Source organism: Arvicanthis niloticus, chromosome 10, assembly GCF_011762505.2.
Source record: "Arvicanthis niloticus isolate mArvNil1 chromosome 10, mArvNil1.pat.X, whole genome shotgun sequence".
NCBI lineage: Eukaryota > Metazoa > Chordata > Mammalia > Rodentia > Muridae > Arvicanthis > Arvicanthis niloticus.
This window is the reverse complement of record NC_047667.1, coordinates 39,290,949-39,317,037: the sequence shown is the minus strand read 5'-3', so window position 1 is coordinate 39,317,037 and position 26,089 is coordinate 39,290,949. Positions and strand designations below refer to the sequence as shown.

At 43.8% G+C, this 26,089-nt stretch overlaps 1 protein-coding gene and 1 pseudogene across 3 annotated transcripts in view; one reads left to right on the top strand and one right to left on the bottom strand.

Moving 5' to 3' along the window:
- The window catches only part of C10H1orf21 (chromosome 10 C1orf21 homolog), a 208,590-nt gene that overhangs the window by 36,965 nt on the left and 145,536 nt on the right, over positions 1–26,089 (top strand). Inside the window, exon 1 of one of the 3 annotated variants that reach the window (XM_076941336.1) lies at positions 17,159–17,178. The exons of 1 other annotated variant lie outside the window; for it this stretch is intronic. The gene's annotated coding sequence lies outside the window, so the exon portion shown is untranslated. Of the gene's footprint in view, positions 1–17,158; positions 17,179–25,362; positions 25,449–26,089 lie in introns of those variants that run through there. One more of the 3 variants, XM_076941335.1, reaches the window with a different exon arrangement.
- Positions 16,663–17,260, bottom strand: LOC117716014 (ATP synthase F(0) complex subunit C2, mitochondrial pseudogene; annotated as a pseudogene).

The window sequence follows — 26,089 nt, the reverse complement described above, 5'->3', positions numbered from 1 at the left end:
GGCATCATCCAGCACCTCACCACACACCTCTCAGGCTTGGCCTTCTCCTTAGCTTGTCTTGTGGGTATGGTATGCTTTGTTCCCATCTCTGAGGCCTTCTTTTCACCACTGAACCTGACAAGCTTTCTTCTTCTGGGACTGTCTTGTGCTAGCTTTAATTTTCTAACCCTGTCTTGATTCTTGGCTTTAGTGCTATTTGGTTAGGGAAGTCTTCCCCAATGGCTTCTCTCACAGCTTCCAACATTATTCTTTCTAATGTCATCTGTATGCTTCTTAATTCATTTCATCCATGTCTGTACTTTTCTGTTGCTGTGATACACACCACCAGGACCATTGGAAGAAGACAATTTACTTTGGATTACAATTCTAAAGGGCTAGATGGGCAGGTGAACAGGAAACTGCCTGGTCATGTTTTAGACACACATGTCTGTGTAAGCTAACTGGAAATGGAGCAAGCTAAGTATTCTCAAAACCCATTCCTAGTGATGTACTTCTTCCCTGTTCTAGAGGTTCCACAACTTCCTTACACATTAGCACCAACTGGGGACCACATGTTCAAACACATGAGCTGGATGGGGGACATTTCTCATTCAAAGAACAACACTATCCTCAGCTCCAAGTTCTCTGAGGAGAGTCCAGGACCTTGTCCGTTTCCTAGCAAGACCTACTGTGTGCTCCTCACACAGTGGGCATGTCTCAGTTCCATCATTCAGGTGGCACTGAGGCCTGAGTACCTACCTATTGACTTGGGTTCTTCACACAGAAAAAGAAACCACTAGGGGTATAACCTTTAGCCCAGTGAGTAAATGGCCCTCTGGGAGTAGAGAGGAATTCAGAGAGCTGGCACCGGTGTGTCAAGAAGGTTCTGTCTGAGCCGAGTTCAGCTCTTAACTTGCCATTTAATGTTCCAGGTGTCAAGACTCTTGACACCCCAAGTGGACCAGACTTTTCCTGCTAACAGCTCTGTCAGAAACAGAGTATACATGTTAGCTTGACACAATATTCTTAGTGAGACCCTGTTAGTGCCTTGTGATTATAAAAATCTGTGCTAAAGTTCTCTTTTGGCTTTGACAGAAACCTGGCCACTGCTTTAGTTTTCTGAATCTGTCTCCATTTGGAAACGGGGCGGGGGGGTGGTGTCGGGGAGGAAGGGAGGAGGGAGGGAGGGAGGGAGGGAGGGAGGGAGAGAGAGAAGAAAGCTGACCTATCAACTTGTGTTTGCAGCTGCTTTTTGAACTCTGTATTTCCCCAAAGGTTCCCACCGAGGTTCCGAGGGCGGGATCTCCTCATCTGTTCTCTATGACCTCCCACCCTCCTAAGATATTTCTTTATTTCTTGTTGTTTTCCCTTGTTCTTTTCACTAGCAAGCCCAGGGAGGGAGGTATTTTAGGGTAGAAACCAGAGTGGCAATCTCTTCAGCTGGGCGGTGGTAGGCAAGCCTCCCCTCCCGTGGGTTGATAATATAGTTGACTAGAATAGGCTATCTCTGTGCAGCTTGTCGCCCCAGGCAGCCCCATTTCCTGCTGTCACCACCTTCCAGCTCCAGAATACAGGCTGAGCAACTCCTCTGCTTCAGTCCCGGGCTGACGTTGAGTCCCTTTCCCATCTTCCCTGTCCCCGTTGATGGGGAAGGTTGGCCTGTTGCCTTTTTTTCTCCTTTACCCTTCCTACCCTTTGCTTTAGCTTACTTTGGGAGTGGCCATTCTAGCTGTGTAAGGACTTGGGTCAGACTTGGAAATGGCTTTGTGCCCCTCACTCAAAGCTCACTGACTTAACTAAAAGTACATTGGGGTACCCAAATTTAAATTCTGCCCCAGCTATCTGGTTTTGGGTAGGACCCTTCACCTGCCTGAGTTCCCACTCACTTTCCTTATCTATAAAATGAGAATGATAATAGATCCCACTTCTGCAGATGCTGCGAAGTGTCCGTAGCCCAGAGGTCAGTAATTTAGTGGTGGTGAGCAGCCTTTCAACGTTAGCCACTTCAAATGGTTGTCGCTGCAAATTTCAACCCTGAAGAAATCCCTGAGCAGACTTACATTGACTCATAACCATGTGTAGGGGACTGTGACTGAGACCTTCCAGGTCAACAGATTTGCTACGTGAAGAACAGGACTGCAGTGGGCAGCTTCGGAGGAGAGCATGGAAACCAGGGCCCAGAAGGAGAGATTCTCCTTCTAGGTGCAAGAGGTGGTCTACATGATCAGAGGAGCTGAGACGGGGAGGGGAAGTACTTTGCCTGGACAAGGCTGCTCATGTGTCAGAGTTAATGAAGTGTACACACCCATTTAACCACAGGAGCCCTTGAGTTGTGTTCGTATTTTCCCGGCATCCATGTAAGGATTTATTTATATTTATTTTTTGTTGCTTCAAGACAGGGTCTCATGGAGCCCACACTAGTCTTGATTTCCTATGTAGCCACGGCTGGTCCTTGGCTCCTTGTTCTGTTTTCTGTGTGCAGCTTCTTCCGATATCTTTGTATCTGGAGATAATTGTTCCTTCCTAAGGACATAAATGTTTCTGTTGGTTCCTGAAAGACCTATGGTTTACTGGCCTGTGCCTCTTGGGGATAAAATAGGGAGACAGAAAGGAAATAACTGAATTGAACAGAGATCTGTTTTGCTGGATCCAGATTCAGGGAGTGATGAGAGCTCTGTTTCATTGTTAGGTTGTCCGCTGCAGAGGACTCGGTTATGGAGAAGGACCATGCAGGGCTGTGATCACTGCACCCATGGGCGTACCAACTTTAGACGATTTTCTCATCTGGTTCACTCTGTATTCAGACTCAGTGACCCCAGATAACATAGTCTCTCTCGGGTGCTCACTGTATCCTAAACACCCATTGAGTGCCCAGTACTTGGCTTACATAGACGAATCTGATGCCCACTGAGTCTGGAGACACTTACAGTCCATCTCTGTATTTAAAGCCCACTCATAAAAATGGCCTCTAAGTTGCTAGTGGTGGGAGAGTAAAGAGAACCTGGAGCCACGAGCCTCCTAGCGTCTGGCTCCTGTGAAGTTAAATGTGCCCTTCACATCCATGCTGACTGCGGTTGTAGGAGAGTTCTTTGCATTTGCAAATGACATATTTTTTCCCCCTTTAAAAAAAAAGAATCTATGAAGGTTTCCAATTCTAAAATTCCATGATTGTATGGTTCTAAATTAATTTAGGAAAGTAGGCAGACAGTTTTGAATGTGTTTCCATGGACACTGTGGGTGTTGGTTGAGGTGCCTGCTTAGTCACATTTATTGCCATCTGTCGTCAAAGAATTGCTGGATTTTGGTCTGAGGGCAACTCAAGACACGGACAGGGATCTGCTGTCCTAACATTCAGCTGAGACATTAGAATGTTCTAGCAGTTTAGCATTCCCATCGCGCAGTGTTGAGCTTGCCAGCCAACGTGCAGTGTATATGTAGCTTTTACTTACACTGGTTAGAAAATAATTTTTAGTGTAGGTTGATCCAGTGTGATCTGCTTTAGGATAAACTTATGTTAAACATTATTTACTATTAATGCAGTCATTATTCAGATTAATTGAAGGTAATTTGTTTGTGTGTGGGGTGGTGGTGGTGCATATGCCAAATTTGACAACTCTAGGCAGCATCAATTTATAATCTGTGACCTTGTGAATGTCTTGGCATGGGTGACACTATTATACAGCAGTGTTTATCACATAATAAACCTTTTAGTCAGTTCTAGTGGGTTCCTCCACTATAAGCCCTTACTCAGATATGAGGTGTTGCATATAATTCAAGCATGATAGATCTTATTATTTGTAGGACTTTGATGTTTCTTTTTCTCTCACTGCTAATGAAGTGATAATCCTTTCATTAAAAATGACCACAAATAGAGTGTATATCTTAATTATCAGTTACTTATGGTTTTGAAAAGCAGTTTTTTTTTTTTAAATTATGTGGTGACATTTGAGTTTATGAAGTAATTTATGAATGCTTCTTAGCTTTGTTTTCTTATCTGATAAAACAGTTCTGGAATTTATAGGGGTCAGGACTTGCTAACTGAACTACATCCACACCAGCATCTGCCTCCCAAACTGTTCTGCAGCTCATCTTTGATTCTTATTGGCTTTGGAATATTTATAGCCCACTCATCATTTCTTCCTCTAGGATCTGGTGCCTGTGTGAGGAAAGAGGAAAATTACAGCCTCATGTCTTAGCACCGTGTATAGGCTTTTCATGATTTAAGGTATGCACTGAAATCCTACATGGAAAACGGGAGAGGTTTGCCAAATCCTTGCAGTAATTAGGAGGCCCCTGCTTTTGCTGTGTTTAGTGATAGAAACAAGAGTCTTGAGTGCAGATTTGATGCTTTCACTATTGTAGTTGATAGGGGCTAGAAATCTTTTTTTTTTTAAACCTTCATGTAGCCACAGAATTTCTGCAGTGACATTCAGGATCAGTGCTCTCTAAGGCAGACCACAAAGTACATGCTTTTATCCCATCAAATCTGAAGGGTGAAGAACCATGGGTAGCGTTGTTTTCCTATTTCTTCTGGGCCTCTACTGAAATCACTGGTCCTGATGGCTCTTCCTCTAGTGGCAGGGGTAGAGTGTAGTCTTTTTGCATGATGGCCACTGCACTGGTCCCGCTGTATGAAGTCGAGCAGACCCCTGAGGGGGGAGTAAGGATGATTATAGGAAGGAAGGAAGGAAAAAATTCAGAGGTGAAGGTTAGAAATCAGGAGGGCTGTCCTGTTGTGACAGCTTCAAGCTTAATTTTCTTAGGCTTTCTATACTTTACAGTGTCATGAGAAACATCACTTTGACTCCGCCTGACTCTGCCTAATGGGCAGGCTTTCACAGAAGCAGACAAAATGGCTCCCGACAGGCCACTTGTGGCCTTGAGTCATTCACTCTGTAAACATCTGTTGAACACTTCCCAGTGCCAGACACTGACCTCTGGGTTAGAAATACTATTGAGAATAACACAGAAGGTCCTTGGTTTCATGGGAGACCAGTCCCAAAAGTGAGTGGCAGCCATAGAAAAGAGCCATTTTCAAACAAACATTTCAGATACTGGTAAGTGTTGTCAAGTCAGCAACTAGGGTGGTAAAATTATCTGGCTCCACTGCTCTGGATATGCTTTACAAGGTCCTTTTAAATCTATGTTCTGTGCTGAGACCTGACAGGGAGGAAAGCCAGCTGTGCGAAGCTGGCTACCCGGAGCCTCTTCTGCCCATTGTGGAAAAGAGGAGACCAGATTGTAGGGGCGTCGTTGACAGTGGGATCCACTTGGATGTTTTGTTGTTGCTGTTGTGTGTGAATCTCACTGTGGGGGGGGGATCTCAATAACCTCTCTTCCCCATTACACACAACCACACACATGCATGTCACCAGTTATTAATTTCAGGATACAAACATTGTCCTGTAAGCATAAAAGGGGATTTGGTATTTTAATCAAGCCTACCTAAAGCGAATACAGAAAACGGACCTGACGTATGAAACTGAGGCTCTTGTTCCAGTAATTTACACAAGAGCAGTAAATAAGGAACTCTTTGTCTGACAGGAGGTTTCTCCTACACCTTCCCTTGGCCTGCTTGGCCTCTCCTCTGGACTCTGTGTTTGGCGTCTGTTACTTGAGAGCTTTTCTCCTGATGCCATACCCTGAGTGTAGTCAGTGAGCAGCAGCAGGTAAAGTGGACAGGAGACATGGAGGCATAAGGCGACCTGTGTGCTTGGTTGGTGGGGGCCAGTGTGAAGTTACATGTAAATCTACAGCACAAACATCCATTTATGAACTTGCCCCAGTGATCAAAAAAGGCAGGGTTAGAGAGAAGGTTTAACCAGCCAAGGTACTTGCCACAAAGCTTAACGACCTGAGCTTTGATCCCTGGAACCCACATGGTAGAAGGAGAGAACTACCTCCCTCAAACTGACCTCCGATTGAAGGATTATATATGTACACACACCATAAATAAACAACCATATTTTAAAAATTAAACTCAAATAAAAAGAGGAGGTTAGTGTTCTCATTCTTAGTAGCTTTTAGGAGCTGACTTGTCCCTCTCGGTTGGTGTGACATAGGACTTTCCACGCTCTGTACTGCGTGGCCTTCAGGGGGCCACACTGAGAAGACAGCTTTGTTTTACAGTTGTGTTAGGAATTCAGGAGCTGGAAGTGTTCTCGGGCCTTCTGTAATCAGCTAAGGAAGAAGCCCTTACCTTTCTCTTTTCTGCATGTGATCCAGCTTTCACCTCAGAGCACACAGAGAAAGCAGTCCTCACAGCAAGACACACTAAGTGGACAAAATTGCTCCAGGTCAGGTGTGGATTGGCCCCCAGGATGTGGGTACAAATATCAGAGAGTGACATGGCAGTATACCTCTTGGTGACCCTCTCGTTGGAAGCTCTGCCGATGAGACAAACCCCTTTATTCGATTGTGCACCCCTATAGGATAGGGACTGTATTTTGTCTCTTCTTGAATACCGATGTGCTATTTAGAAAAAAATAGATACATTACAACAATTCACTTATAAAGAGAGTTATTTTGGCTCCAAGTCTGGGAGATTTCAGTCCATTGTTGATGATCACCGTTGCTTTGAGATGTGAGGTAAGCAGTACTAAGTGGTAAGCACACTGGTAAATAAGGCTCATTCACCTCATGACTCATGTGAGAGACAGAGGAAGGAGCTGTCCCTTTAAAGATACCCCAAATACCTTAAAACCTTCCCCTCGATCCTACCTCCTAAAGTATCCATCCCCTTCCTATAGTGCCAATAAAGCTGGGATTAGCCCTTTGCAATGTGGGTGTTTGAGAAGGCATTCCAGACCCAAACTATAATACCTTAGTCCCTTGCAAAGTTTTGAGAACCCCAAGAATATGGTCACCTTAAATGCAACTATGATCTCCACTGACAGAAGAGGACAACAAGCTTCGTCATTGGGTTGCAATCGACACATCATTAAGAACTTTGTTTTTCTGGCCTTGGCTTGTTTGCTCACATCAGTCTGGTTTGAATCCTGGCTCTCACACAGGTTGGCTGTTTGATCTGGAGCAGCGTCGTGGTGGTGCTGTTAGAGATGGTTGTGGAGCTGCGGGAAACAGGGCCTAGCTTTTACAGATTGAGTTCATTAGAGGCAAGCCATAGACCCTGTAGCCTAGCCTCACTTCTGGGCCCGTTCTCTACTTTCTGATCTGTAAACTGTTTCATGCTCCTGTTGCCATGGGCTGACCTGTTCCTACACCCATGCCTTCCCAATCATGACAAACCCCTTCTTCCCTTAAGTTGTTCCCACCAGACAGGGTCACAGCAGTGAGAAAAATAACCAGTGCAAACAGATTTACCTCATCTGTGGAGGCCCTGGTCCATACGTTTATACAAATGAGGATGATAGAGTTGTGTGTGATGGAACCAGACCTTACTCCAGGGCTGCCCTGATTCTGAAGCATTGTTTTACCTCTCACCCCCATCCCCTCTCAAACTTGCCTGCCTGCCTTCTTTTCTCCCTCTGTGCCTCCCTCCTTCCCTTCCTTCTTTCTTGACTTCCTTCTTTTAAACCTACTCTCTGCTTTATGTATCACACACAAGAAGCCAGGAGTAATTTCTGTGATTTAGTTAAAATAGAAAATGGCTAATAAGATTTGTAAAGTACTTGAGACCAATCCAACAGTTCATGAATGACAGGTCATTCAGCATTTGTTAATGGGACATAATCTTAAGAGTTACAAGGATAGTTAAGGTTATGATCCAAAGAAAAGTGGCGCGAAAATAGAATCTAATGATTCCTTAAGTGTTTTTCTTTTTTGTATTTGACTTAGGAGGGTGGGAGAGGAAATTAAGATTGTTTATTTGGTAGTCAGTTGATTTCTCCAGATACCATGACTTGAGGACTCACAGTAGACAAGTTTTCGGATTTTGTTCCTCCTGTTCTGGTGGCTCCAAGTCTTATGAAGGTGCAGGCACTAAGATAGATTTTAGAATGATTGGGCTGTTGGGGAGAATAATAGAAAATGAGTTTTGCTTTCTCCACAGTAGATACTGATGACTTTGGGAAGCTTGCCCCAAGATCAGCAGCATCAGAAAACATGTTCATTTACTTTTTTGTTCGTGTGCTTACTTAAAGATTTGTTTACATATTTTCCTTGAGGAAACTCAGGGATTCTCTAAGTTTCTTTGAAAGAAACTTACTAAGAAGTTAAACTTTCTTCAGTATAGCAATGCAGTTAGTAAATTTGGAAAAGTATTGTCAACACTTGCAAGGCTACAAAGTGAAAACTGTGAAATTGTGTGTGTGTGTGTGTGTGTATTGGGGGTTGTGAAATGTGTGTGTTACTTAAAGGTAATCTTAAGTTATGCATTCAACAATTATAGGAAACATTACTAAGAAACTGTCTGAGAGTCAAACATTACATTCCCCAGGGAAGCTCCAAAAAAAAGGAAGGTAAACACTGCAGAACAGCTTTAGGAAGTCCCTGAAACTGACCAGATTCACTCAGCCCCTCACTGCCAATGTAAGCTATAAAAGCTGCAAAGACAACACAAGCTAAACAGAAGAAACAGGAGACCTATCTCAGATTCTCAGAGACCTATTGGGGGTAAAGCAGTTGCTTAGAAAGGTAAATTCCAACTTGTTGCGTGGCTAGCAGGCTGTGCTTCAAGTTTCCCAGCTTTGTGAGATGTCATCTATTGTTGCGTGGGACTTGGTGAGTCATTTCTGCTCCTGTAAGTAACCCCTCACTCATATTCCTGCCAGTAACCCCAGGAAAACTCATTGCTTTACCACACAGGACCCTAGTGGTATCTGTACTTTGTGTGGGATCCCTATCTGGGGGTGATTAAGTGTATGTGTTGTATTTCTCTAGGAAAAGTTTTGTCATATAACAGAAATCTCAGGGTTTTTTTGTTTCTTGTTTGCTGAAAGAGACTAACCAGATTCCAACTTCTGTAAAATGTTGGAGTCCTAGAGTTGCTTTGCATTTTCATTAGAGTTCTGCTGCCAAAGACTAGGAGAGGTGTCTCCTTATGTTTGAGCCAAATGGTCCTGTCTCCTGCTTTCTGTTGAACTCAGCCTTCTCAGGATCTGAAGTCTCACTTGCTTCCTTTGAAGTGGCACGGAGGGGAGAGGCACCTTCTTCTGCTGGCAGTCTTCCTCTTTGGGTTAGTGGAAATTTCCATCCCAGGGGTTCAACAGACACTCACCCCAGTACAGTTTCCTCTTCATTTTTGTCCTAGCATTATTTTTAGAGAGTTACCATGTTTCTCTCATTCCTGATTTGATTATGCTCTAATTATTCCTTTTCTTTTGCCATTAATTAATTGCCACAGTTCTTTTTTAAACCTTTACTATATTGAGTGTGTGTGTGTGTGTGTGTGTGTGTGTGTATTTCTTTTTAGGAAATGGTGGGGGGGGACATCTGTTTTGTTTGGAAATCAGGTGTCAGACCTGCCTGCCCTAACTGTAAGTGTTTGTTTCCAGGCTTAGACTCTCTTAGCATAACATAATTAGAATTTATTCCCTGGGCTGTTTATTCTTTTATTTATGCTGAACCTAAAAGGACATTACTATTTTTAGATCCAATTTCAAATGAGAAGCCAGGAGCAGTGCTGCTTGGTTCTAACAGTTTTGAGTGATGGTGTGCATTAAAGCCAAGCACACGACCTTCCTTAAATCCCATACTGAAGCCATGGGTAGTAGGTTGTGTGTTTTCTGTTTTATCAGTGATTGGGCAGAGCTAGCAGTTTAACCACTGTGGAATAAATATGTACTTCTGATCTTCTTGGGAACTTACTAGTGTATCTAAAGCTGCTGTAAACTGCTTTAAAGATAATCTGAAATTTGTCATTATTGTAGAAGCTTGTCAGAGAGTTGGGCCATACTTAAAGTAAAACATTAGTTTGGTTTTGTAGTATTTCATGTACAGTAGGCATGGCCATTAACAGGGCTTGGTGTTCATTCACTGGTCATATGGAAGATAACAATGACTGTCACAGCCCAGCCTTTGGATTCTGTTCAGATATGGTGTGATCAGTAAATAGAAGATGCAGATAATGAAATGAACCTTGGACTCTTGGTTCGCATGGCACTTGATTCAAGACCTAACTTTCCCCTTACTCTTGGATGAGCTTGCAAGTCACTCAGCTTCAGGACAGTCGTCTGCAAAGTGGCGACAGTAGACCCTTGGGAGACAGTGGTCTTGCTAAAAGGAAAAATGTTTGTGAATTGTTTAGAACAGGGCACATAAGAAATATTGAAATGACAGCTGCTTCTGTCATTATATGTTATACAATAATAAACTGTAAGTTAGGTGAGGCCACACAGTTCCAGTTTTGAGTCTGTTAGCAGTAGAACCTCCATTGAATCCCTTTGTGTCTCTTTGAATGTATTTGTATCATGAAGATATATAATAGAGGATTATAATAACCTTTATGAGCAATGTAACATCTGAAAATATAGAGCATTAACCAGTCTTCATCAGTGCTGCTGACCCAACCCTTTGGCTGGCAGACTTCTAGGACAGGGCTGCTCTAGGCAGGGAGAACTCCTGGGGAACTTTACTGACACTGGCCATGAGTTTCCCTATGGCACTTACCAATTTGGGTCCAATCTCGTGTTTCCAGTGATTGACGTATACTTTCTGGGTCAAGGCTTGGATTAGATCCTTAAATACCCTGAGGATCTGAACTCATTTGATTGTCAAGATTAAAGTCTTTATTCTTCTAGAGTTGATATTCTTTGGAACATCTTTTTCTTTTCTGTTTTAAATTAATTTTAAGTTAGGATACAAAGTCATCTGTTTCACTATGGATTTTAAATATCTATATGCCATTATACCTTTGTTTGTATCCTCTGCACGGCCCTCCTCCTCCTTTCTTGCTGGTCCCCCCTCCCACCAGCTTTCATGTCACATGTCAGGTGATTCTTATCTTTATCTTCTTGGATGTATTCTGTGATGAAAAAATTTTCTGTGTTTGAAGAAAAGAAGCTATAAATGAAAAGGTTGTAACACTGTCTGTTTATATTGTCACTATGTGAGTCGGATGGTTTCAGATGTGATTGTTATGAGTGAGTCAGAATTTGGTGCTTGACTGTCAGTATTTTAAATAATTAAACATCATGTGATTTGACGTTTTAATTAGAAAAGAATTGGCTTCAGTCTCCCCAGCTGATTTTGCATGAGGCTTTGTAATTTGAAGTTGGTAATAGTCTGGGCTTTGAGTGTGAACCAAAGGTGAACCAAGTGAATGGAGAATGCCCCTGAGCCTTTTCCTGGAGCTTCCCTGCGCCCAGGCACTTCCTAACACTTAGGTGCAGAGTCGCTGTATCATTTATTTAACACTTCTATTCTTACTGTAGTCTGTTTTATTTCTGTAGGCGGTGTGCCTTGCACACACAGCTCTGGATGGGGCTAGTATGTGTAAGACATGGTCTTGTTCCTTAGCTGGCTCATGGTTTGGGGCCTGGGATGATAAGAAGTGCTCTGACGTGGGTAAAGGGGAGTCTATAAATACTATGACAACTTTCCCTTCTACCTGAAGGCTCCACACCCTGTGGCAATCTACTTTCACGAGCTTGTGGTTGGTGCCAGAGCCTACAATGTAAATTTTCTTTGTAAATACTATACCTGAAAGCAGTGTTGTGTGTGCACTCTTCCTTTTGCTGCTTTTTCTGGTCTCATGGTCTCTCTCAGTAGCCCAGACTGGCCTCAAACTCAGCATCCTCCTGCCTCAGCCCCCCAAGTGTTGAGATACTCTATCCCTCTACCACCACACAGAGCTGTTGAGCATATTGGGAGAATTCAAGTTCTTTTCCTGTAATTAGACTTATTAGATTTATTTCTTCGGGCGCTACATCCCTTTCTCCCGAAGCTGTCCTGATCATCTCTAAGGGACAGTAGTGAAGTCTTAGAACTTTGTCATCCTGTCAGTGCTATTTGTCTTGCTGGCCTTTGAAGAGCATCTGAAGAGACGAAGGGCAACTGTAGGTTCCTGCTGCTGTGGCGACTCTGAAACAAATCACTGGGCCAAGATAGGTCAGCAAAGTCAGAAAGATACTGAACCCAGGAGCTCTGGAGCCTGATGTGCAGCCTGAGCAGGGAGTGAGATGCCCTGTCCTCGCTGGGGTCTGCACAAGGACAGCATTTTCCATAGTGACAGGAATCACAGCATGACTTTCTAGAATAAGCAGATATTAAAGTTCTTTCAATGAAAGAATGCTTTTTCCAAGGGGGACTCCTAACACGCTTTTCATCTAAAGGTATTAGCTTTAACTCATAGTTCTTCCTTCCCAATGTTAGCATTCTGTCTAAACTCCACCCCCACAGTTACGTGGCAACAGCCAGGCATGCTCCTCCCCACAGTTACCTGGCAACAGCCAGGTAGGCCTGGCCCACTATAAAAGGGGCTGCTTGCCCCCTCCTCTCTCTCTTGCACTCTTGCCTTCTTGCACTCACGCTTCTCCCTTCTGTCCCTCTCCTCTCTTCCTCCCTCCCTCCCCTCCCTCTCTCTCTGCCTCTACTACCCTCTTAACTGCCCTCCCCATGCCCTGAATAAACTCTGTTCTATACTATACTGTCATGTGGCTGGTCCCTCAAGGGGAAGGGATGCCTCGGCATGGGCCCACGGAGACATCCCCTTCCCCCATACCTTACCACCTACCCATAGAACATATTCTATATCTCTTTATCTTTCTATAAACACATCACCCGTGATGCCAGTTTACATAGAGATCCAGGCTTTGTGATCCGAGTCTTAGCAAAGGAAGCTCTTTGGCCCTTTCTCTCACTTTCATCCCCAGAGCTATGGTCATCATGGCTCTAGTCTGTTATTCTCAAGTGCAGTGGGCTCCAGGACATCTCGCTTACTAGCTGGGAGACTTTGGAGGAAGTCATATTAAATTCTAATCTACTTTTTTAAATCTGAAGATGAACATGCAGTATCTATGCACAGAACATGTGCAGGTCACGTGATTGTCATGAGGAGAATGAGTGAAATGCTTTATGCTGTCACTCAGGGAACACTGAATGCTCACAAGGAAGGGGGTAGCTGAGTGGAGGCAGACAAGGAGGGTAAAAAGAAGAGTCTCCAAGCTGAGGAAACTGGATCCGATCGTACCTGTTGAGTTCTCAGCGTGGAAACACTTAGAATGATTCAGCATTGGTTCCAGGGTCACGTGAACTGTGATTTATGGCTGAGGATAGACAGGATGCAAATGAGAAAACAGCAAGCTGTGTTGGGTTTCTACTTCCATGAGGTGTGGGGAAAAGCTTCCAGCAAAGGAAATGTTTGAGCCAGGTCTGTCAGATGACAAAACTTCCTGTAAAAGATCATCTGCCGCCCTTACTTTTGTTCTCGGCAGTGGTTGACTGTCTGCAGTCTCTGCACTGACATCACTTGCTGGCTTTTGACTTAGCGTCTGTTCTAACAAAAGTCACGCTATAGGTGTGCATTGAGAACAGACTTGTTCTCAAATGTCAGTATCTGGATGTACACTTTTGTGATGAAAAGTCTGTTTACTTTTCTGGGTCAATTTTACCTTAGACTACTGCTCTATAAATCAAAACCTGCCTTGTTTTAGACATGGTATTTATTTCTAATGACAGGGTAATTCTAGTACATGGGGACATTCAGTGCTTTGGAACATATGGGGTGTGAATGTTGAAGGTAAATTTATTCTTTAGGGGTATGTATACACAAGAGAAAGGTTAAAGGCGCTGAGGTAGCTTTTCAGAAGAGAGACAGTCTGTGCGTTGAAGGTGTTCCCGTGGAGAAAAGTGTCATGTGGGAGGATGGTGAGGTCAGTGTCATTCAACCTTGAGTCATTATTTTATCTTATGTTAATAGTTAACACCAATACTGTGGCATTGGCTAAATATTTTTCTTTCAAGATAAAGAATTGTGGTTGATGGACTCTGTCTACAAGCTAATGATAGTTATCTCTTGAGTTGACATGGTAGAGAATTCTCTTCCATGAGTTTTCTTGGAGGAGAGCACAGAAATTTCTCATTGACAGTTTTAATGGCAGACTTTTAAAACTCAGGACTTCCCATTGAAGTAAACACAAAATGAAAGGCTGCAGTATGTTGTTGTTGTTGCCCTGTGTGTGTGTGTGTGTGTGTGTGTGTGTGTGTGTGTGTGGTGGGTATTGGAGACTATGCCACAGAGTATATCTGGAAGTTGGAGAACAAAGTGTTATTTCTTGCTTGTTGGGTAGGGTTTGTTGTGGTTCAGTGCCACTTACCTGAGCGCTTTCAGGTTGTCCCTTTTAAATGGCTGTTTATCCTATGAGAGATAAATAAGGTATATCAGCACTCTCCCTCTCCCCCCCCCCCTCTCTCTCTCTCTCTCTCTCTCTCTCTCTCTCTCTCTCTCTCGTGTGTGTGTAGGTCTCTGTGTCATTCCTTAGAGGTCATCTACTTTATTTTTTGAGATGGCATTTGCCGTTTTCTTGAGGCTTGCCAACTCAGCTAGATGGACTGGCTAGTGACCTCTAGGCTCTTCCTCCCCAGAGCTGGGATTTCAAGTTTGTGCTGCCACACGCAATTCTTTTCTCTCTCCTCTTCTCCCCTCCCTTCCCCTCTCCTCCCTTTCCCTCCTCTCCTCATCCCTCCTCCTTCCCTCCCCATTTTCTTCCCCTTCTGTCCCCTTCTTCCTTTCCTTCCCCTTTTGTCTCCATCTCCCTCCTCCCCTCCCTCCCCTCCCCTCCTCTTTCCCCTCCCCTTCTCCTTCTTTTACTAACATCTTGAGATCTTCATCCTTGAATAGCCGTCACTTACTGCTGTACTGATTGACTAACTGCCTCTCCCATCCACTCCACATGGATAATTGAAAAAAAAAAATCCTCCTTTTATATATCTTGATAGAACTCAACAGTCTTTACAATTATGTTTGCCAAAAATATTGAACCTGAATCTATCTGATCAGAATTCTACAGCCAAGTGACAACATACGCAATATGAAGGAATTGAGCCGGCCTGTTAGAGGATACTTTGTAGTTGTAATTAACAAAACATCAAAACTTAACAGGTCAGATGACCGACAACAAAACCAGCACACACACAGAGGAAACCTATAGTTTGAAAGGGATTAAGGGGGCCTGTTGTAAAGGAAGACTGGATGCTGATTTCAACAAATGGAAAACAATAGGAGGGAGTTGAGGGCTGATGGTTAAAGTTTAAAGGGTGAGCAGGGTCTATCATGGGGTAGTTATGCTTTTTTTTTTTTTTTAAGTGGTCCTTCTAGAGACAGATTCTAATATGTAAGAATGAGATCACAGGGGTTGGGCTGATGATTTAAAGTTAGATGTGGGTCCAAGGGGCTGTGTTTTACTGTTTTCTCTATTCTGAATATTTATTTAAAGTTTCCAAAAGTGCATATTAAAAACAGCCACCAATCAAAACCTGACTTTGAAATGCTCCGGCTGCTGGGCGGTGGTGGCGCACGCCTTTAATCCCAGCACTTGGGAGGCAGAGGCAGGCGGATTTCTGAGTTCGAGGCCAGCCTGGTCTACAGAGTGAGTTCCAGGACAGCCAGGACTACACAGAGAAACCCTGTCTCGAAAAACCAAAAAAAAAAAAAAAAAAAGAAGTGCTCCGGCTTCCTCGGTTCTTCCCAGGATCCCACCCATGTGTTGTGTAGAAAGGGCGGTCTGCAGCCACAGGCCAGGTTTAGTTCTATGTTACTGATACAGCATTTTCTTCTGTTGCTTTTTTTTTTTTTTTTTTTTTTTTTTTTTTATGATGCAGTTTTACTTTGAGTGTGAGTTTTGCCCGCATGCATATTTGCATACCACATGTATGTCTGCTGCCTGTGAAGACCAGAAGATGCATAGGGTCTTTTGGGACTCGACTTAGAGACAGTTGTGAGCAGCCATGAGGATGCTGGGTCCTCTGCAAGAGCAAGTGCTCTCAAACAATGAGCCACCTCTCCAGTCTGCTCCCCATTTTTTTCTTTCTTTCGGTTTTTCGAGACAGGGTTTCTCTGTGTAGCCCTGGCTATCCTGGAACTCACTCTGTAGACCAGGCTGGCCTCGAACTCAGAGATCCGCCTGCCTCTGCCTCCCAAGTGCTGGGATTAAAGGCATGCGCCACCACTGCTCCCCATTTCTTAACTGCAGTTCCCTTAAATTTTTTCTTTATTCTAGAATTCATAATTAGTTCATAGATGAACTCAAAATAATAATTAATTCCTCTGAGATGTACTGCCTTGCATATGCAAATTTATTTTATTTTATTATTTTATTTTTTTAAGAAAGCATGGTTTTGACTTTCATCTTACCAGTTCAGGGGCACATGATGTAAGCACATTGTGGACTGCCTCACGTCATCCTCAGTTATTATGGCATGCTTGACTCTTCTCCTCTGGTCTGCTGCAGACTTTCATCAGCCTTTGCACTAACCCTGGACATCTTTTGTCTACTGCTGTCTTCCTTGTCTGCATTAACACCTCAGAAATTATGTTTGGGTGATTTCTGCTCAGGCCATACAACCCTCTGAACTAGCCCGCCCGCCTGCCTGCCGTCCTTCCTTCCTTCCACTAAGTCTCTACGTCTGTTGTGCCCTCTTCTTATTCGGTATACACTGTCCTAGTTCAGACCTTCAGTGTCCCTCAGGAAAGCTCTTCATTAGCCAGCTCCTGTCTTTATAAGCAGTCTCATTTCTTTTATTATTTTTTTCTTATTAATACAGTATTTATTTGTCTTCTCTCTGTCAAACCCTGAGCCAAGCACTTTCCCCAGATTTCCTGGGGAGGTACAGGAAAAGGAACATACAGGGCAGAAGAGACATGAAAGAACTATGGGACGTGGAATTGGCTAAGAGGATGAGAAAGGCCACCATTAGGCAAAAGAGCCCCAATGGCCTCTGAAAGGGTAAGCCCAGAATCACGTAGAAGAAGAGTTGTTGCTTCAGAGAAGGGTTCCCAGCATAGCCAATGATGAGACTCCCAGAACAGCCCCAGTCCCTGCCCCAGAGCCGCCACCCCAACTGTAGCAGCTCCAGCTCCAACGAACTTGGCAGCTGTGTCGATGTCCCTTGAAATGGCGCTGGTTTGGAAGCTGCGGCTAGGGGTAAGTGAGGTCAGAGGCCGCCGGACTGCCAAGCTGCCTGGCTCTCGTCGGTTGGCATCTGTGGTCGCTTCAACTCCACTGCAGACAGCGGACGGACTGACGGATGGACGACTCAGCAGCTGAGAGGTGCCCCTGATCAGGGGGAAGGGGGCAGCAGGTAGAGATGAACTTGGAGCAGGCATACATTTTCAGGGGTGAGGAGCCAAGGCAGGAGAGCTGCCTCCAGGGTAGAGAAGACAGAGAGGGCAGCAGTCTCATTTCTAACGATTCTGCTTCAGACTTATCTGGAGCATGACAAGTCAGATGCCCCACCCCCCTTTTCCTCACATGCTGCCCTGCCAGGCTGTCCATGTGGAAAGTGCCTCTTTATCCTTCCGGTTTTACAGGAAGGCCCTGCTGGGCCCCTCAGGTGCTACCATTTACAAACATTGCCACCCAGGACTGTTGTGGGTTCTAATCATGTGTTCCAAGGGTTGGGCGCTCATCTGTGAGGATTCTAGTAGCATCTTTGAGGGCGCCGAGCTGTGGCTTGGGAAGACTCTGGAGCTGCTGAGTACAGGTTGGCCTGAGCCCTCAGGGAATTGCTGTGGACCTCACTTCCGGCTTTGCCTGGAGATGGTGACAGGGAGACCACATGGTCCCTTTTCTTTTGGTTTTCATTCCTTCAAGAGGGGAGAGATATGAGGCCGGGGCTGGAGGAGAGGTGAAAAGAGCATTGAAAGATATTTTTCTTCAGTGGTCTGAATGTATTTTCCCTTCTGAGTCCCCCTTTTTTTCTCCCGCTTTTTTAGTGACTCCTATAAAATACAGCGGTAATCTCTTCCTAATCTTTGTTTAAATATATCTTTTTGAAATCAATAAGGTGATAAATTATAATTTTAACTCCACTATGTACTAGTTTTAACAATACGAAGCATTTAACGGATTGATTTGCATTAATTACTATATTGTGTGCCTGTGAATTTGTCCATGGATGTGTAGGACAGAGGGCAACTGTAAAGTCAGTTGTTCCTGTTACCTTTACACAGGTTCTGGGCTCAAACTTGGGTCATCAGACTTGCCATCAGCTCTGACTGGATTTCTTAATACCCATGAACCACTGAACTCACTCTTGATCGTAGAGCCATTTTCCCAGAAAGTAATAATTAAAAATCTTCTGAGAACAGTTTACATCAGAGAAGGCTTTCCTAGTTATTTCAGCATTATGTATATAATAATACCAATCATAATTAAGGACCCCATGTCTTATATATTTATAAGCCGAGGATTAGCGGCTGTGAGCTTGTGTCTAATTGTGTGACTGTGTTTCTACATAGCTTCCTTTCAGTGCCTAGCAACTTCTTCATACCAAGAGGATGGGCATGCTAACCCTTAATAGTTTTGAAAAGGGGAACGGAATGCTTGTACTAACTTGGTTTTAGAAATCAAAGAGTTCTCCTAAGTGGTATGCAGGGCATGGATACAGAGCATGGAATTAAAGGAGGACTTTTATGCTGAAACTGGGTCTACGGCATGTTATAGCTCAAGGATTGTGAGCCTTGAAGACAGCACGGTCGGGTCCTGAGTGGATGCCTGGTACAACTGTGGGTCACTTCACTGAGGAGTTTTTTTCAAAGGGTCTGTCATCTGAGCTTCAATTCAAGAAGTCCCATTTTACTGAATTTACTGGAGCTGGTGACATGCATAGCATAGGAGATGTGGGCTTTGCTAGAGCCAGCCAGGCCCAGTGGCCCTCCAGGCAGGCTTCTACCTGCTGCTATTCCCAGGACTCCTCTGGTCCCATTGCAGCTTTCGAGGTAAGTAACCAGAGGTAGTGGAATAAGGGCTCAGTGCAGATGGTAGAACATATGCTATCTGCCCAATAGACATGCGTTTAAATGGATGCTTGCAGTATCTTAATGCAGAGAACAAGAAGTCTGTGAGCTTTATGGTGGTAAAGTTTGGCATACCACAAAGGTATATGCACACACCTCTCCCCAACCCCCACTCCCCCAGCACATACACAGAAAGGGAGGGGAGAGAATACATCTAGTTCTTTTGCTGTAACTTTTATCTATTTTGCTTTGTCCACAGCAGCATTAAACTTAATGAAATTTGATATTCATGAAAGGTTTTAGAAAGGTGAGAATAGATCAGAACCAATTTTTTTCCAGCTAATGAGTTATTTTAATCCTTAGAATCAGCACTCATCGCAGCTGCCGGTAACTACAGCCAATAGCATCCAACACTCTTTTCTGGCCTCTGCAGGCACCTGCACGCACAGAAGCACACACATAATTGAAAACAATAAAATAAATCTTAAGAAATATATGTTAATTGCATTCACTTTTTCTTGGTACTGTGTTATATAAGGGCATTGTTACACAAGTGCATTTACATTAAGTATAATTTTAAATTTTTTAAAATTCAGTTTTGAATATTGGTTTAGTCTCAACCTGTCTATCAGCATTTACTTAGTGTTTTGTGGCTCTGATGAATGAGAGAAGAAAAGAAAGGGCATAACTGGACTTTTGGCTACTTTGTGGGTTCTTTTTTCTTTCACCCTTTTAACCCCTTAAGGTAGGAGAGGAAAAGGGAGCAACAATATTATTAGACTACTTCCTGCTGCTGACTAGGAGCATTGAGTTCCTTGGTACAAGTTTGACCTTCTCTGTCAGGATATCTAATTTCTTCTTCTCATCTCTATGCACTTCTTGACAAACCACAGCCAACAGTGACCAACAGGATCCAACTACCAACTGGCCAATCAGCTCCTTTTCTCAGGGCTCTGGCATCTCTGAAAAGTCCCCAAAATTCCAAACATCACACACTTACAGAAACTGTTTGCAGCTGGCAAAGCCACACCCCTGCAAGAGCACGAGGCAAATCTAGTCACCTGCTATGAAGCAACCCCATATCTCCACATCTAGGACTAAGATGAAAACATATTTCTTATAACACTTATGGGTTTCTTAAAGAGACCAGAATTCTCACTATAAAAGGGAGGTTTCTCTAGAGGTCTAGGAAGCACAGCTGCAAAGTGTGCCGGCAAACAAAAATGTGTTGGGTCTGGTGGCACATGCCTATCATTCCCGGAATCTGGGAAGATCGTGAGTTCAAAGCCAGCTTCAGCTCCGTAGTGAGGCCCTGTCTGAAAAAAAAAATTATTATTATTTAAAGCTCGTTATGTAATTTCCTCCCAGTGAGTATTTGGCACATCGAAGGCCTCTTTGGCTGCAATTTCACAGAGAGGGCAGGCGCAAAAGCTAGGCATTAGAGACTCAAGCTTCCCGTGTTTATAAACTGGACGAGCAATTGCTTCATTGACTGATTACATCCTTTGTAAATTGTTTTGGTTTTAGAAATAAATGTTAATGTTAGTTTGTTGTCGCACACAAACGTGCTAATGAATCCCTGAATGATCTCTCATTGCCCCTTCATGGCAACTGTTTTGTGATGTTGAAATCACAAGTCAAAGCAAAGGCCAGATAGTTAAGTGAATTTCTCCCTTGGTTGACATGGAATTCTTGTGAGTCCCTAGATAGCTGCCTGTGTGGTAGGGCAGCATTCTTGAGGAATACTCTTCATAGAAAGTTTTGGATCTTAATGTTGACAAGGTAGAAGGTTAGCAGACAGTAGAACCATGTAAGAAGGAAGGATGGTATGTTATTGCCATGCCTCCTAGGAAGGACTTAACTGTGTTTACTGTTTTGTTTTGAAAGAGTCTCAGGCTGTAGTTCAGGCTGGCATCAAATTCAAGGCAGTCTACCTACCTCAGCCACCTGAGGACTAAGATCAAAGACCAGACCTGGAGATGCAGTGATCCACCCTGCATCCTAAGTAGGATCATCACTGGGGATACGCTGACCTCTCATTGGTGAGGTCACCGATAAGGAGGCTCTAGGTCTGTTGTGTTGATAACAAACAATAGACTTAGGAATTGCTCTAGAAATGACCTCTGAGTTTTCTGTTTGTAACAAGGTCATACGACATTTAGCTCATGCAATAGTGGTGTGACCCATCATCGCCAAGAGAGGCATCTTGACCACCACATTCGCTGGTTTTCACTGTGTACCTTTGTGATTGACATCTCAAAGCAAGCTCTGGTTGATCTTTTTAAATCAATAAATACCACACAAGAAGTTCTGTGAGTCTCTTTGTTTACAATGTCACACAGAATTGGTGAAATTGTATTCTCCAGGGCAGGAGCAAATTGCATGTGCTGTCTTCTTTGTTTATTCCCTGCCTTGGTTCTCTTGGAGCACTGTCTTTCTGTGACCCAGTATACTTTTCCTGGAAACTGCCTGCTTGACGGGGGATTTTTAAGGCCTTTAAAAAATGTAGTAGCTTTGCCCCCATTCCACTGTTTGTACCTTAAAAGCTTTCGTTGGACTCCGGTGAAAGTCACTTAGAAGGAAGCGTGAAGCCTTTTGCTGAGAGGACAGCTGTCTCCCAGAAGATATTGACTGCTTTTATTCAGCTGTTTCCATCTTAAACAGTGAACTAACTCACTGGGAGTGGTGGTGTATTTCTAGAAGGATGGCTTGGTTGGAGAAGCACACTATGAAATGTTTCTAAGGGACTGAGAGGCCATTGTTTTGGGGAGAATGAATGAGCGTTGTGTTCTAGCCAAGCTGTACCTGTGGACCAGAGCCCCTTTCCAGCTGCAGGTTCCGTACCATCTAAGCTTCAGCTTGCATGGGGTACCCCAAGCACATACAGTCTAAGCTTCAGCTTGCATGGGGTACCCCAAGCACTTGTGGTGTTGCCTTGGGTACAGGGGTAGTAGAAAGTGCTGCTTCTGACAGCCTGCTTTTGTTTTGCAATTCTTTGTTGGCCATTGATGCAATTTTAGTTTGGCATAATGTGTAGTCTACAGTGTAGTAACACATTTAAAAATCTAGAAACATCTTTCTTAGGAAACTGATGCTTCACTTTCCAGAAGAAACCAATTTATGGTTCCAATGTTCTGTTGCTTCAGCCCGATGAACGGTCTGATTTAGGTCAGTCTCTCTCTCTGATCTAAGACTCAGCTTCCTTAATTGCTGGTTTTTACCTTCTGAAGAAATCTCTACTAGAACTAAGTTTTTTTAATGATTAATTTATTGTTCATTTATTTAGATTAGGTTATTTTCTTTTATTCGATGTTTGGTCTGGTCTTGAAGAAATACCTGGTTTTTGAAAGGGCAAAATGAAAGGGCAGCAAGGGCCACATATTCCTGCCTTTGTCCACTTCAGTTACAGTTCATCTTTGTTTGCCTAGGATGAGCTTTTGAATTACAGCTTGAAAGACAGGCCCACAGAGAAGACTAATAGCAGTGAGTCTTTGGAAAGATTGATTGAGCTGTGCTTCTAAACTTAAAAACAAAGACATTTTGTGGATGGGAATTTAACTTGTATAGTGTGGGACCCTACAGATTTTGGGGTACATCTGTCTACCCTCAGAGACAGACAGACAGACAGACACACATACCACACACACACACACACACACACACACACACAGTGAACTCCATGTCTTTTGGAGAGACAGTAAGGACTTTGACGTGTTTGAAGGTCAGCCCTGCTAGTTGCTGAAGCTGAGAACCTCAGTGACTAAAGGATGGGAATGGCTCAGCTGCTCTACTTTTACCTGCTTCACTATGCTATGGTTGGGACAAATAGGTACTTTATTTTGTAAAGTAATCTGTTGTCAGGATGGCTATAAGTAGAATCAGTAATTACAGCACGGTTTCTTAGCTGTAAGTTTAATGGTGTGTCCCACAGCATGAGGGCAACAGCAGCCGGCAGCATAACCCATGAGCCACAAGCTTATGGAAGAGGCAGGGTCCTTTACCGGGAACCTGGAACTGCGATTTGATTTCCCTAAATTTCTTAGAAGATGTTGGTCCTGAGCAAGTGCAGTACTAGTCTCAGACACCTGCATTCTTTGGAGGAAATGACGAACAGTGCATACTTTCTCTTACATAAAGAATCTTAAATAAATTATGCCCTTGTTTCAAAACAGTCTGGATTTTGAAAGAGGGAATTAAAGTTTAATGGGGTGCGATGGGTCGTGGGTATCTAATAATAGATTTCTTCTGACACCCGCAGTTTGAGTTTCTCCAAGTTCCTGTTGCTAAAGATGCTAAAGGTATCTGTAGGTTTGTCCCCAACTTTATGACCTGACATGTGTTAAGGGCACCTGGGCCCCTTGGCCCCTTCCAGACTTTTGGTGGCATTGCCATGTTATACTGGGTTAGATAAGAGATGTGGACCTGATGTTGGGTGATTGCATTGGTGTGGTGGGGAGATGTCTTTCAAGTTACTTTTCTTTTGTAGAAATTGGCCCTCTGTAGAGATCTCTTGCCCCTTTATTAATCAGGATCATATCTGTTCAGAGAGATTAAATACTGTGAGCCTAACCAGAAGTAAGCTGTGTTACAGACACAGTAGTGTTCTACTGCTATTTATCCTCAGCACAGTCAAGTTCTCAGACCCTGGCTCTACCAGAAGTTTGGAAAGAGCCTGAGATGTCTGATTCGCCACTTGCTGGGTGAGCTGTCTAGCAACTGAGCTTATAAATAAACCAAGTTCCAGCAGCGCTTCTGCACCTTCAGTGTGCACATGAGGTTTTTTAGCAGTCAGGTTCTGAGTCCTGGGTAAGGCCCTGCATCTGTGTTCCTGAAATAATCCCTCTCGGTCTTGTCAGTCCCCAGATCACACCTTGAAAAACAGACATGGGAAGTATGTGACACAGTGGTGCTTCTTGTACCCTGCACCTGGAATCAGTGTATCTTTTGGGCAATAATTTCCCCCTTGGGGGACAGCAATGAACATACTGTCACACATGATTGCCTTTGAAAGTAATTGCTGATGTTAAGATTTACTAAATAGCTACTGAAATTTCTGTGTTTTGGCTTCCCTTTCTATTTCCGGCATCTCCAATACCTACACATTCCCGGCCGTGAACGAGTGTCTGCCGAGAGAAACTATGAATGAATGACCATGTAGTGTTGTGACTAGGGATCTTAGGAGTGCTGTCCACTTTGGGGTTTTTGTTTGTTTTTGGGTTTTGAGACAGGATTTCTCTGTGTAGCCCTGGGTCCTCAAACCCTCCCTGTAGACTAGGCTGACTTTGAACCCAAAGAGCCATTTGCCGCTGCCTCTGCCTCCCAAGTGCTGGGGATTAAAGGTGTGTGCCACCACCGCCTGGCCGCTTTTGGCTTTCAGTATCACATTTTGAGTAGTAGTCTCGGGGATCAGACACACCAAGAAGCTATCAGATTTTCTGGGAGTAGAGATGAGCATTACATGAGGTGAGACGCCGTTCTTGCCTGTGTAACATGTCAGTGTTGACACCTGGTCTCCTTTCAAAGCTTGCTGCTTGCGTTTACTTTCTGATTCACCAGGATAGCTCATCATACTTACAGCCGGTAGGTTGAAGATCGTATGATTTAATTTTGAGGTATAGAAACCCGATCCTTGGGAAAGTTCTGTTTTTCTTATGTTCTTTTATGATACCCCAGGCTCCCATTCCTCTATAGGAGCAAAGGTGGTGGCCCATACTCAAGATGTGAAGTTTTCAATGCTAAAATGCTCCATATTCCATCTCAGACTTGAGGGTTGCAGGCAGTCTGACGTCTGTGAATACACTATCATGATATCCTGGTGTGGTGTTTGTCAACTCGACACGATGATTTAGAGTCATTTGAGAAGAGGAACTCTCAATTGAAAAAATGCCTCCCTAAGACTGGCCAATAGAGATGTCTGTCAAGCGTTTTTTTTTTTGATTAATGATTGATGTGGGAGGGCCCCGCCCACTGTGGGTGGGGCCAGCACTGAGCAGGTGATCTTGAGTCTTACATGAGGAACAACCAGTAAGCAGCAGTATTCTTCCATGGTTTTTACTTCCTGCCTTGGGTTCCAGCTCTCACTTCCCTCAGTGATAAACTGTTTCCTGGAAATATAAGATTAGATAAACCTTTTTGGCCTCAAGTTGCTTTTGCTCATGGTGTTTTATCACAGCGGTAGAAAGTACCTAAGACACATGGGCTTGGGGCTCTGCCCATGTGCTACCCCTGTACCCCACTCAGCCGCGGTGGAGTCTTGCATGTGCTTGTGGCTCTCCAGGGCCTCTTCCATGGGCATTGTGCCAGTTACTGTCATGCTTGCACCCACCTCTCTTTCGTCCGTCTGATTGGCTATGGGTTTTAACACAAAGATACAGTGAGCTTGCACCAATTTTGAATGTCCTTAGACACCTTTCTGGGAGTAACGCGTAGTATAAAGTTCACTAAGGCAGTAATAGCCCTTTTTATCATTGAAGGGTGTGTGCACTTCCTCATAGAGAAGCACTTGGCATTTTTTTTTAAATGATCATTACCCCCTGAAAAGGTCTACTAAGTTCTTGGTAATGCACTTTTGCTTTGCATATTTTACCTCAGATCCCCAGAAGGATCCAACAAGGTAAATGCTCTTATACCTATTTTGTGGGAGATGAAAGAGATTTGAAGAGATTAGTTCTTTTTAGGTTCTGCCCATTGTTCGGTTTGTCTGTCTGTAGGTGAGCTTGTGTGAATGGGCCCTGCAAACCACAGCACAGATCTGAAGCACAGATCGTTGAGCATGGAGAGGAAATGATTGGTTTCTTGTGTAAAGGTTGCTCCTGAGGTGCGTCCTGCTTTGTTCAGCTTGGGGTGTTGGGGGAGGCTACTGGACGTCAAACCCTGGGTCTCTTGGATGTTTGGTGAGTGTGGCACGGCTGAGCAACATTTCAGCCTGTATCTGCAGCACTTGCTTTTCTCCGGGAGTTGAGCTAGGAGCTAAGAGGAGTTTGATCACAATCCCGTTGTGGGTGTTGGATCCCCTTGGGAAAAAACAGATTAGAGGAGCCTACTCTAAAGAAGTCACCGTGTATAATTAAAGATCTAGACAATGAAAACTGCGTCTTATGCCTGGCCCACGTGCACTAAAATAAACGGATTGCAGTTGAGTTTGCTGTAATCTGAAGCAACTCCACAACAATTCAATTTAACGTCTTCATTCACTTACACCAAGTCTGACTTTTACAACAGTCTGGCTTGCCGCCAGTTATCACAAGAGATTTG